This window comes from Bombus flavifrons, chromosome 6, assembly GCF_040668555.2.
Source record: "Bombus flavifrons isolate JBK064 chromosome 6, iyBomFlav1_principal, whole genome shotgun sequence".
Classification (NCBI taxonomy): Eukaryota; Metazoa; Arthropoda; class Insecta; order Hymenoptera; family Apidae; genus Bombus; species Bombus flavifrons.
Window position 1 is genome coordinate 15,762,132 of NC_138447.1, and position 13,002 is coordinate 15,775,133.

Below are 13,002 nucleotides of genomic sequence, written 5' to 3' on the forward strand. Positions count from 1 at the left end.
ACAGGGAATTGGTGCTCGAACGATGGAGAGAATACAAACGGTTTATTTTTCGAGTGATTTTTATACGAAAATCTGTCGTTACGCGTTGGTGTGCGCTCTATCGAATGAAAAATCGTTTTATCTCTACTCTTTACGGACACGCCACGCTTGTACCGTTCACAACGCACGTTTTTCGTTTGCCTGGACGAGCACGGGATTCGCAATGAGTCCTCTCCTCCTTGCCCGTTCGCCCGAAAACTTTCCAGATTATCGGGCAAAATTTACGGCGGACCGAGGGAAACGTAGCGGCGAGCCAAATCTATTTGGCCCGGATACGACTATTACTCCATCCTAAGCCCTCTCTGTATGCCCAAGGTCGACTTTTCACGAGTGGATATAATCAGCGTGTTATCGCTTCGGGGAAATTGTAATCGCGCAGTGACGTCGAGCGCTCCGATTCTAACAGCCTTATTCTTTTTCGTAACAATACATATTATCTCTCGAATAACGTTATTCTTGATTTTATCGTAATTTACGTGGCTTCGTGGAATTCCTGGAGGTCGTTCGTTGCAAAACTATTACGTGAAAAATCGCTGAACGACAATGTACACGTTGCTTTCTATCTGAATCTTGATAAATTGGATAGAACCCGATGTCAAATGCACTGAATAAGTAACGTACCTTTAATGAAATCACATCGAGTTATTTTCGTGTTCGGTGAAATCCACGACGAATCGCAATGCTTCGTATTCACGTTGCGTATTCCTAGACTATACGGTCCGTATCATAGAAGAACTAGAGGAAATGTGCACGCACCGGTCCACCCTATACACGCGAAAGGATTCACATGTCGCGTGAGATTAAAAAGTCGTACGAACTACTTGAGCATAGCGGAGTGCATGCTCGGGTAAGGCGGAATATTGCGTTTGTCCTGGCACGATATCGAAGCCCGGTAACTCCCAAAATTTAGTCGTCGACGAGCGGGACTTCTTGAACGCGAATATAATCCGAACGTGAAAACAAGCGACCAAACGCCTGGCTTACCGTGCATTGTAGTATAGTTAACATTCGCGTGGGAGTATGGTCCTAGCCGCGAATAAGATTTCTCAGGGGACTCAACGGGGATGATTTTAATTAAATGATTCGTGTGTCCCTGCCATTCTCTAGTGACCATGGAAATAGCGTTTAGGAGAAGTAAGAGGAACGATTCGTTTCTATTATATCTGAAACATTCGCGAGTCGTTACCGTGAGAAGTAATTTCTTGAGGACGGTGGTGAGATGACCGAACGCGAAGTTAAAGATGGAAGGAAAGTAGAAGGGAGAATAGAAGGAAACGTCGAGGATATCCACAAAGGGGCAGATTCGACTCACGAAAGAAACGGTATGGACGATACAACGCATGGAAAGGGTATTGCGGAAACGAAAGAAACGGCACTGAAGTGGTGAATGTGTGTTCGAGGTATTCCGCGGTAATACGTTCGCCTGCAGCGGCCTTGCACTCTGTTTACCCCCGACAAATCCCACTAGACACGATATTATCCCTCTTATATACCCTCTCGTGCCATCCAGCGGGATTGTACGAGTGGAAGGCTGTGCAGCTTCCCGAATACCCAGGAAACGATTCGTAAAACGACCCGCATAAAGCTTGACATCGTGGTTTGCGACCTTGTTGAGATCTATGCGATTTGAATCGTACGAAAGCGGAAAGCAAAGCAAAGAGAGTCTAAGAAGAGACCAAAACCCCTCTGTTTTCCAAGGGGGACGTAAGAAAGAAAAATCGGCTCTCCTATACGAACCTAGAATTACCCGATAAGATAGTTTGTTTCTACCATCACCGGCGAAACGAAAACGAAAAAGAATAAAAGTAGAACGTATCTATGATGACGCGTAACCTGCGATATTCGAGATAACCAAAGAAAAAAGTAACACAGCCATTTGTGATAAAAAAAAAACGCGCGCTTATCTCGTAGAAATTGTGAAAATTGCTAGTGTGAAGCGTGTGCCTCTGCTTGCTGGCTGCGCTATCATTGCTCTATCGTTAAAAAAGGGAGCAGAGGAGGAGAAAAGGGGCGGGCGAGAACAGATGGAAAGAGGAGAAACCAACGATAACAACATGCGCAAAACAAACTGATAGCTGGTTACAACGGTCAGAAACTTAAGCACGGTCGAGCAATATCGGCCTGGGGAATACATTAAAACGCGCGGCACGGTACGGAGCGCGATGAAACGGGACTCATTTGCGCGAGAGCGTGTAACGGCCCTTCCGGCAGACGCAGCGAGCGTCCAGTTAAGTTGGCGTGTTGGCCGCGCAGAGGCGAGCACTTTACAGGTGGTTTACATTGCGTTTAAAATGCCGGTGTACCCGGTCAGATTTATCGACGTGAGGTGGCGAGAGAAAAAGAGAGAGAGCGTGGTCCCTGGCAACGTGCCTCGGCCACAGTTTTACCGCCTTTGCCTTGTATATCGTGCGGAGATACGCGCCGGGTAAAACAATATGCAACAACCAGTTAAACTGGACGATTCACGGCTACCCCTAAACATGCGGCTAACGATTATGGCGACACGACTAAGAAAAACTTAGCAATTTCTTCCGCGGTTACGGACTTGGTTAAAATGATAAATCGGGCTATATTTAAAAGTACATAATTGGAAAGACAAAACATTACAGCTGTAGTAAGTGATATCGTACTTTGAATAACAATCGTAAGACATTTGAACAGATACATCTAATTATTCGTAGGAGAATCGTAGATATATTACAGAGAGGTTGTCGAAGACGAAGGCTAGTGGTATGCTTTACCGATGAAACCATCTCAATTAACTGATTGATTAATGACAAGGTACTTGACCTGGAATGCCTTTTCATTAGTAGGTTCCAAGCGTACGTTTAACATGCACACATTAGAAAGACATTATTACGCTCGAATTACGCAATAGTTGCTAGATTAATCTGCTCGTTATCGCGATAACGATCGATGTAATTGATTCACATTCGTTGTAACAACGTGTCCTAAGCATATTGATATTTTATAAAAGTAGTGTTCTAGATAGATACAGATATATGGTAAAATACAATATCAAAATGATGAAGGAACGTTAAACATCAACACCGAAGTTTCTTAATGCACAAACGAGTGCATTCGACAAGTCGGACGCTTCGTTCTGAATTACAACTAACAGAGAAAAACTTGTGAATACACCCTAAAGGGTCGTGTCGCCCGTAATTTCCGAAGGCCGGCCACCACCCTTTCAAAAGTTTTCACGCCCGTGGCGTACAGACGTGCTCGAGTTATCGCTAACGAACCTCCCAGCAGAGAGTTTAAAAAGTTGATTCACGAACTGGTCCCCGAGGAAATTTGTCTTCGGCTCAGATACCGACGTGGTTCAACTTCCGTTGACCAATTGTGACACACACACGCGAGCGCGCGGGCGCGCGCGTTCGTGTTTTCTGTTCTGACAGAAATTGAACACAACAAAGAATCACGTATATAGCGAGACACTAAATTAACATTTATGGTCATTCCACTCTTCGATTTTTATGAAAAATATATGAAAAAGAATAACCACGTTAATTTCGAATGTTATTTGGACAAGTAATTTGTTGATCGCAGTAGTAATTTTACAGCCGTCTGTGTATCTCAGTCGACATTGTCGACCAACTATCGACTTGAATCGGTCGGACCATACTCTCTGGGCTTCTCATATTTGAATTTTATGAGCACAGCTCGTTATCGTGCCAATATTATTTAACAGGCTTTTGTAGAACGAACGACATCTAAAAGTATTAATACGTAATATTACTGGTCCATTTGCGAAGGTTTTACCTTGTCACTTCGTGTTAGGACTTTTAATAAAATAACCGTGGATTGACCATTTCCGGATGCTACGCTATGAATTGCCCCAATGCAAGGGATTGAAAAATTAATTGCGATCGATAAAAGCAAAGGGTATTAGCTTTTAACGGATTTAATAAATCTAACCTTATAAAAATTGTAAGTTTTATATTCACTAGAAATATCGACTAAAAAATTCAAACAGTTTTATAAACAGAAATTTATACTGTATAAAATAATACCTTTCTACTCCTCTCTATACGATCAAATAAACATAGTGAGTAGTTCAATATAAAAAATATCAGAGAAAGCGTTATTGCTTTTATGTATGCATGAGGTGTAACGAAAAAGTATCGATAAAGTCGAGTGCGGTAATACAATATTTTTTTAATTAACTTTCATTAATTTACCAAATTAAACGGGGCCGGTGCTTTAATAAACGTCCTATATGTGAAGTTCTTTTAAAAGGATTCAAACATTCAAATCAGAATTCTACGGAAGCGAAATCAGATCCGTAGAATACTACGCAAGCTCCACTGTGTACACAAAATCTGATATTGGACGCAGTGGTCCAAGATTCAGGGTGTAGAAATTTGGATGTCTATAATATAGGGGTTTTTGCATATTTATTGCGGTGTTTATATGTTCTAATAATATTCGCACGGTCGATATCATATTCTACCGACTCAGAGTTGCATGTATAGATTTCAGATAATTCAATGCTGTCTGTATCAGTTTCTGCAGATCTAATGCTTTGTATCAACTTCTAACTAATCTACTATATAACGTTATCCAAGAGCCTGAAATAGTCTATAGCAGACTGCACCCAATCCAGTAGTTTCTGTATCGAATCCTTCGCATCTGTAGTTGTTTGTACCGCATCACACAAATACCAAACAACCGCAACACAGATACTGTTTTACCTCGATTGAACTTTCGCTAATCCATAAATGCTATGAATTCCAATTAATTTCCATTGTCATTACCTATGCTACACGTGTGTATAATACAAATATTTGTATATTTGACGAGTGACAGAATTATAAAGTATTGCATCTCGTACAATTTTCAATTCCTTGTTCTACGATCAACTGAAAATTCCTGTTGAACTTCTAGCAGTGTTTGCGGAGCAAACCAAATTACTTTTCTCCGTCGACGATGTTCCACACACCATCGACTGCACCAACTTGTCAAATGTGACCGTGTGTGTTATATGTGACTTATAGCTGGAACCTTCCGAGCAAGTGAACAACCAAGAATCAAACTCCGCAGTACGACATTCGTAAAGAATGTTAAGCCGAGGAATTTGTTCGTAAAGGAAGTCTGGTCGAAAGAAAGTCGAGCCACGATCCAATAACTGTACCGTACCTTATAACCTCCTCTTTTGTTCGTTTACGGGTATCACGACAAGATTTCGATGCTTTTAAAGGAACCGTATGGAATCTCAAAGATCGTCGGCAATGATAATACTTTTTTAAATGTTCAGCGGTTACGGGCTTTAATCAGAATTTTTCATTTCTACCGTAAAACTGACACGGTTTCCCGAATATTAATTTCACTGCTCGCAAATATCGTGTTCTTTTCATTTAATATTAGGAAATTATTTATTAAGAAAATATGAAAACGGTTTCTCTGGTCGATTTTGTTTTAAAAAGTGCGATTATGTTACGAGCATTGCGCGCTCTTAATTAACGTATTATTATAGTTGGAGCTTCCGCCTCGCTAAAGACGCATCGTTATCTCGAACGCAATTAACTAATTATAAGTTGGCCACCACCGAATCCACGATTTCCAGCTCGTGTGCACAGTCCTATTTACGCTTTTGTAGATGACATGCTTTTGCCAATAGGATTTTCCGTAATAATCCGACACTTTCGAATCGCGCAGATGGCGAAAATTAGGTTTGCATAATTGAAGCGACCCAATTGTTCCTGGGGTCGAACGATCGATTCACTGTCCCCCAGGCTGCCGCAGAATTCGAAACGTTTCCGATGAGACTTGAAACAAAGAGAAGGTGCCAGTGTACTCAAAACCATACGAAACACTTTCTTAACGATACGAGAGATGTCTGTATAAAATATCATACTTGAAAGGATATATACGCGAACAAAAAGATAAAATAATTTCCAATGCTCTCTCGTCGTTTTTATTAGCGTCTCGAACAGTCCACGCAAAGATTGAACGCTTCGCTGAATCGTACTGTTAGTTAATTAAACCATATGAAAGTAATATTTCGCGCGTATCGACGAAGACGTACGATCGATCGATCTAATGTTAACAAACGAACGAAGAAATAAAATATTCCTAATCGTAACGTAGATTGTTGAAGCAAAAGATCAGATCGAAACGAAATAGTTCTCTTCGATATCGAATTCACGATTTACGTGGCATCTCGATATAAACGCATTTCTATCTATGGTGCGGCTATGGTACCCGTAGGGACTTGGAGGATAGAGGAATGCTCGCATATCTCTCGATATTCACCCATCCTAGCGTTACGATCGAGAGTCTAGGAGCTTCGGGAATTCGTCTAGACAAGGGCATGTGTACCATCGTGATACAGCCAGCTTAGATTCCCTATTGCTATAACGTTTTCCTTCCTGTTATTGTTCGTTCTCCAGGAAAAATATTCAACATATCGTAAATGAAAGATGATTCGGTATATTTTTAACGCGCTAAACTGAAATAATTTAATAGACAGAAAACTGCTATTTCGCAATACGAATCTAATTGGCACAACGAACGGTTGAAGTTAATGAAATCGAATACGCAAGAATCAGATATGAAAAAGAAACGTTACAGCGGAGGAACATTAGCCCGATTTGATTCGGTTCGTGAATAATACAACAAATACTTTCGTTTGCCACAGTGATGAAACAATGGTAAATGTGTTAACAGAAGCAAAGTGATTTAAATTAAACGCAGGAATCAAAGTTCATGGATGGATATTCATCACAAAAGCATACGTGTTTCACTGTTTCATTTGATCAGTAAAAGTTATCAAGCGTATTGAAATCAATTAGACGGAATAAACCGTTATTACAGTGTGACGGTATCTACAATTACGAGTAGAAAAAAATCTATGGCGATACGGCACATAATTATCGTAGAAGCGGGTTTGAACGTTATTGCGGAATTTAGATTTAGGTTAATCGATACGTTTGACGTACAATTACCGACACGTATTCATCGTGTCGGCTCGTGAAATTTAATCTAAAACTAAGAACACGAGTACGAGCGAGATGACTCTGAAAATGAAAAATATATGAGCGATAAAGCGTGGTTAAAAATAAGCAAGCGACGAAGATAACTATCGTTTGATCAAATAGAAACTTTGTTTCAATCAATCACCGGTTAAGGACGTCAACCGCTTGCTACGGATGTTAACTCAGTCTTTGCACATGTATTATTCCACCCCACCTGAAAGCTTTTCGTTGTACAAAAGTGTGCAAAAATCTCGAAAGCTTTCGTACAAATCGTAAGTCACTGGCCCGACCACAAGCTCATCGATCGCTTTACCAAACGCGGGACATTTACTCAGTTTCGCTCTTGCGCAAAATTAAAGAACCAAGAAAATCCCATTATCGGTCTTCCAAAGGATTACAAAACGGTTTGAAACGCACGGTCGTAAGGGGCCATCGGAATTTCCGTGGAAATTCATAATTACACTTGGTCGATTCGTTCCGGTAGAATTTGAACAAAAGTTCCATCGTTTTTCCTTCCTACGAAACGTAAAAGCAGACATTCTTGAAAGAAACGAAGCGACTCACGTGTATCCTTTCACGGTTGTAATTGAATATAAATGGTACCGTTACGGCGAGTACTGATTAATTCCCTTTTATTCTGCGAAGCAACCGAGCCAGGAAAGAAAGAGAGAATTCGTGGCAGGAAATGGAGCACTGAAAGGAAAAAATTAAGAAAATCACAAAGTTTTTCTGAAAATCAGGGGAAAGGCAAGGACTTTAATTGGGAATGAGAAAGAGGGAACGAAAGAATGAACGCAATGAAAATGAGAAGAAGGAACGAAAGAATGAACGCAATGAAAATGAGAAAAAGAAGTGAAAAGGAAGGAGAAGAGGAACAAAAAGAATGGGCGGAACTACCTGTTAAATTGAAAGAAAATTGAATTCTCCAACATACTTTCCATCGTGAATGAATAAAACATTCCATCGTAGAAAAAAAAAAATGTCCTTGTTCACCCGAGAAGAATGGAATTTCACCTAAAAATGTTTCAACCTATTTTTTTTTTTTTTTTTTTTTCATCCTCAGAGATTATTACCTTCTAACAATTACCGACTCACGTCTCAAGTATCGAATGTAGATATCTGCATGCTCCAGACGCAAAGTTCAACGAATCAGATAAAGTCGGTGTAATAGTCGGAAGTAGTAGCTCTAGCGGATAGGGTATGTGGAAGTCTGTAATCACGTGACGTCAACGTAAGTTCAATCTACGGAAGTAATTAATAGAAAGTCGATCCCATTCACCGTGCAGCCGTGCTCCGTAAGAACGTGTATCGATATACAATGCCAGACTTCCATTGATGCTAAGATCGTTCAAGATCCCAGACAAAGCGCTAAAGAAAATTGCTATATCATACAGATCGCGTAGACTACCTTGAAACCTAATAAGAATCTACAGATGACGAAATCTTTAGAGATACGACAATGAAATACGCTATTTTAATTGAATCTCGAGACAAAAGAATAAACATGATATTTACTGTTGGAACGACGAGTATGAAAACGATAAAAAACATTCGATTATAACGGCGCTGCGCGGAATCCTTAAAGACTCTCCCGTTGTTTTATCAAGATTTGCTTCCCTTTTGTGTGAAATATTAACTCACGCCTTTGTCCGCGACTCGCGTTAACTTGGTATAATAAGCGAATCGCATTTGGAAAACTATTTCGCACGCTGGCTCTTAACCGACCGCTGCATTATCACGTAAATCTTTTAATTAGCAACTCGGAATCACACGTGTTATTAACGTTCCTAACGGCGTTAATTCCATTCACGGACAAATTATCTGTGCTCCAAACCTCTCGTTCTACCATTACAAACGCTAAGAGCAAAGTGGTCTCTCACAAATTGTGGGCTTTATTTCGAACTCCTGAAACAATATCGTCGGAATACAAATGTTCTCGTGCCACCGTGGGATCCTGTTAGCCGCTAATATTGCGCCACGTATACGTATACATGGTCCTGTAGTTTGGTTTAAGCGTAACGACTGTGGATACTCTTTGCAAAATTTCCAACTACGCGAAACTTTTTCTATTTTCGGTATTCGAATGGAATATAACGTGGTAACCGTGAAACCTTTCTTCGCCAACATTATTTTACTAAATACGAATCGATCGTACTTATAATTACGTCGATATTTAACGGATACTATTAATATTGAAATTCGTTTCGAAGATCCAAAATTCCCAGCAAATTATCGATCTGCGAGGACATTGTCTCCGGATATCAGCGACCGGCGCAGCAGCTGTACTCGAGCCACCTGAAATCGGGGCGATCGGACATTAGGCGTCCGTTAACACGGACTTCAGTATGAAGCGAGCTTAATATATGATTTACGTTTACACTATACCTGAAGCTCATAGATCCTAGATACACAGAGCCCAAACGGAACACCGTCTAACTACAAGCGACGCAGGAGAACCGGTGATCGCTCGTCGTCGTTACGAAAACCATTTCCGGAGAAATTGCATGGATTCCGGCCTAAACTAATCTTTTATTGCTCCTCGTGTAAAAGTTACGAGTTGGTCAAACGGAGAAAGGATAGAGATCGAAACGTCATTCCCTGAACTCTTAATACGGGACCACTTTAGAACCGCAAGAGAAAGAGGAAGAAGTAAAAGGAGTATCCATTCGGAAGGGCAAAGAAAGAATAGAAAGAAGGGCAACAGAAAGAAGCAAAAAAAGAGGATCAAACAGCATGACGAAGAAATATCGATTTTGCGATAATTGCTCTATTACGTTACATAAACAGACTCGTTTATGGTATCCCGGGCTTAAAGCAAGTTTTCGCCTTACTCACAAGGAAGAAGGAAGAATAGAAAGGGGGAAAAGGCGTGCGATCGAATGCGTGAGTTTCATTCCAAAACGATCGGTTCCCTTAACGTTCCTTTCGCCACTGTTCCTTTGTCTCTTCCACGCTTTTGCTCCTTTTTCCTGCCTTTCTCTTTCGCCGCGATTGCGAAACGAGAAAGGATGGAAATCGCTCGACATTCTTCCTCGAAATTTTGCGGCAAATGGTCGCGTGCCCGGAGAAAAGAGAAGAGGAACGAGTCCACGGTGACTTTCAAACGTACGTAGCCCAGTTGTGTAAACGTCTTCACCGACGAGGCTTTCGCGTTTGAACGAACTTTTGCTAATTCGAGAAGGTTTCTCGTTGAAGAAAGTCCTGACGGACGAGGTCACGGTACTCTGAGAAAGTCCAGATTTTTATGTATCGTTAAGAGAATCCGCGCGAGAAACGGGGACGAATCGAATCTCGCGCGTACGACGTAAGATATTACGTGTATAATATAATCTCTGCGTTACATCTCCGCATAGCTGGTTGAGTTTCTCGCGTGCTATCCGTTTATGCACCGATGATTACCTGACTGTCCGGCGGTCGGGTAATTTTTCAGATTGCGGATAAAAGGGGGCTGTTACCGCGATGAAACACCGTCGTAAAAATAAAATTATTACGACGATAAGCAGCAACGCAACAGCAATTTCGCGGTAGTGTCGCGTAACGTTTCCAACGATCGTTACGATTTATTCGACTGACAATTTCTGCCCACCTATCGTAATTATTCCTGAGTTGGCCAATAAAAAGACGATATTCAAGCTTTCTTACGTCTCGCCGCGGATCACACGGCGAAACGTACATATGTACGTAGTTTCCACAATGTTTGCTGATATGAGAAGAGATACCGATTCCGAGAACGCAATAGCTACGAAATATAGAAAGTCAGAAGAAGTAGATACGGTATGAAACTCGATGGAGTTTTCAAGGATTCCGCCCCTTGATTTACGACTATGTTATATATAAGATACTAAGTGAAACGCGGAATTCGATCGAAAAAATTTCGATACGCGAGCGAACCTGTTACCTGTTAACCTGGTAAAATTAAGATTGAACGAAATAAAGAATGTAATCCAGAGATACGATCTGACATTTCATAAATAAATGATTCGTTGGTGTCGTACAAAGTCACGATTATATAGGCAATTAAACCGCGATACCTATTTCGCATCACCGTGTAGAGTTAATTACCTGGTTCTTCGTTGAGACTTTAAACGAGAAATCAGATCTGTGCTCCTGACCTCCAAAAAGCATTTCAGTGAAATTACACAACGTAAAATAAGACGAGTATCAAAAGCAACCGCAGAACCACTTTAGAGAGCGTTCACGTTACCATCGGATACACTGCATTTCCTTCGCAGAAAAATGTCTTACTTAGACGTTCGTAAAAGAATAAAGTATCACGGACGCCATGCTAAATCTACTCAATCGCTATTCCATTTTTAAATGTAAGTTCACGATCGGCCACGGGATAAGGTAATCTCGTTTCGCGAGAGTCGCATTAAAATGGCTGTTATAACGAAACGTCGTTGCAAGATCAAAAGGATATCGAGTTTTATGGGATTAGACGAAGGACAGAGGACGAGCCAGCGTACTTTGACGCAAAACACATCTCAGTCAGGGATCTCGTACAGCTTTGCCGAAGCGAGATTACAGCATCTGTTTCTTCGTTTATTTGTGCCACGACGCGACGCGGTGGCATGGAAAATTGTCGGGAGGTTGCACAAGCTTCAACGGAACGGTTAGTTTCGCGACAGAAAGAGAGACCTTACGATTTCTCTCCGCTCGAAACGATCGTAATTAGGCGCGAAACATCGATGATCGCCCCCCCCCACCCCACCCCCGTCTCCAGCGCGAACAAATTTCTGTTAAACCATTACGAACGTACGCAAATCCTCGGGACAGGAGGGAAAAAGAAACGACGAAAGCCGATGCTAATGGCGCGTCCGAGTGACTCGATTTGCAGAAACATTTGCACGATGGATCGATTCAAATAAATGGGACTTTCACTTTGCGAAACATTCGACGCGGACAACGCAAATTACAAAACGATAACAATGTTTTTGCACCAATAGCAACCGCATCGGAGTATTTGTATGTTTGAGAAACTGTTTCCACGAATATTGACCGATACATAAAAAAAAAGGTGGAAGAAAGAGAAAGAGGAGAAAGACGTACGAATGTGTGTACACACGACGTAGTTATATAGATTGCTCCGCAAATGTTAGAAATGAAATTACTCGCAAACATCGTTAAGGCGCCATCTAAACAACGGGATGTAGGAACTCGGATGCGGAAGAAAAATTGTCTGACCTTTACCTTGCTTCCGGTGCGCGTGGCTCAGGCTCGTTCATGTCGGACCACAGTTTCTCTGTTCATGTAAGACGGATTCTGGTTAACCGTGTATCGAGAAATCGGTGTTTGGCGCGGCAGAGAGAGCACAGCTTTAACGAACCGTAAGAGCAAATCGCGCCGTTTAAAGTGCCGGATGTTCATGGCGGCGACGATGTCGCTAAAGGGAAGAGACGTCGCGACGTTTATATGCCGTGTTTGCGTGTTTCGTCTACAGCAAAAATGTTTCCCGAACTTTCCCTTTATCTCGTTTTAAAATATGACGCTTTAGATGTTCCGTGAAAAGTAAAAGCAACGTCATCGATGGGACGGAAATATGAGAAGGGCGGAAGAAACTCGAGTTCGACGCGATGGAATATTTCCTACGTGATTTTCTATCCTGTTTGATTCAGTCGACATACATTGTCGGATTTTTCATTGTGCAATTTTAATGGAAATCGTAATATGTTCGTAATTAATAAAACAGTTCTCATGTACTTGCCATAACTAACAGCCGACGTTGTTACAACAACCAGCGCGATGTAAACGCTCGTTCCCTGTAATATAATAGATTTTGTTAATAAATGTTATTTCGTGACGCAACTCGCTTTGTTTAAATGTAAACAACATGAAATTAGTGGAAATGAAATATGTGCGATAACAAAAGCTTCTTAGAAATTATAATAGTACACGTCGAATTAATTAAAAGATCGTTGTATCGTGGAACGGCTGTAACGAGATTTTCTAAAATTGGCAGCTCGCTGAAAAAGCCAAAAATTAA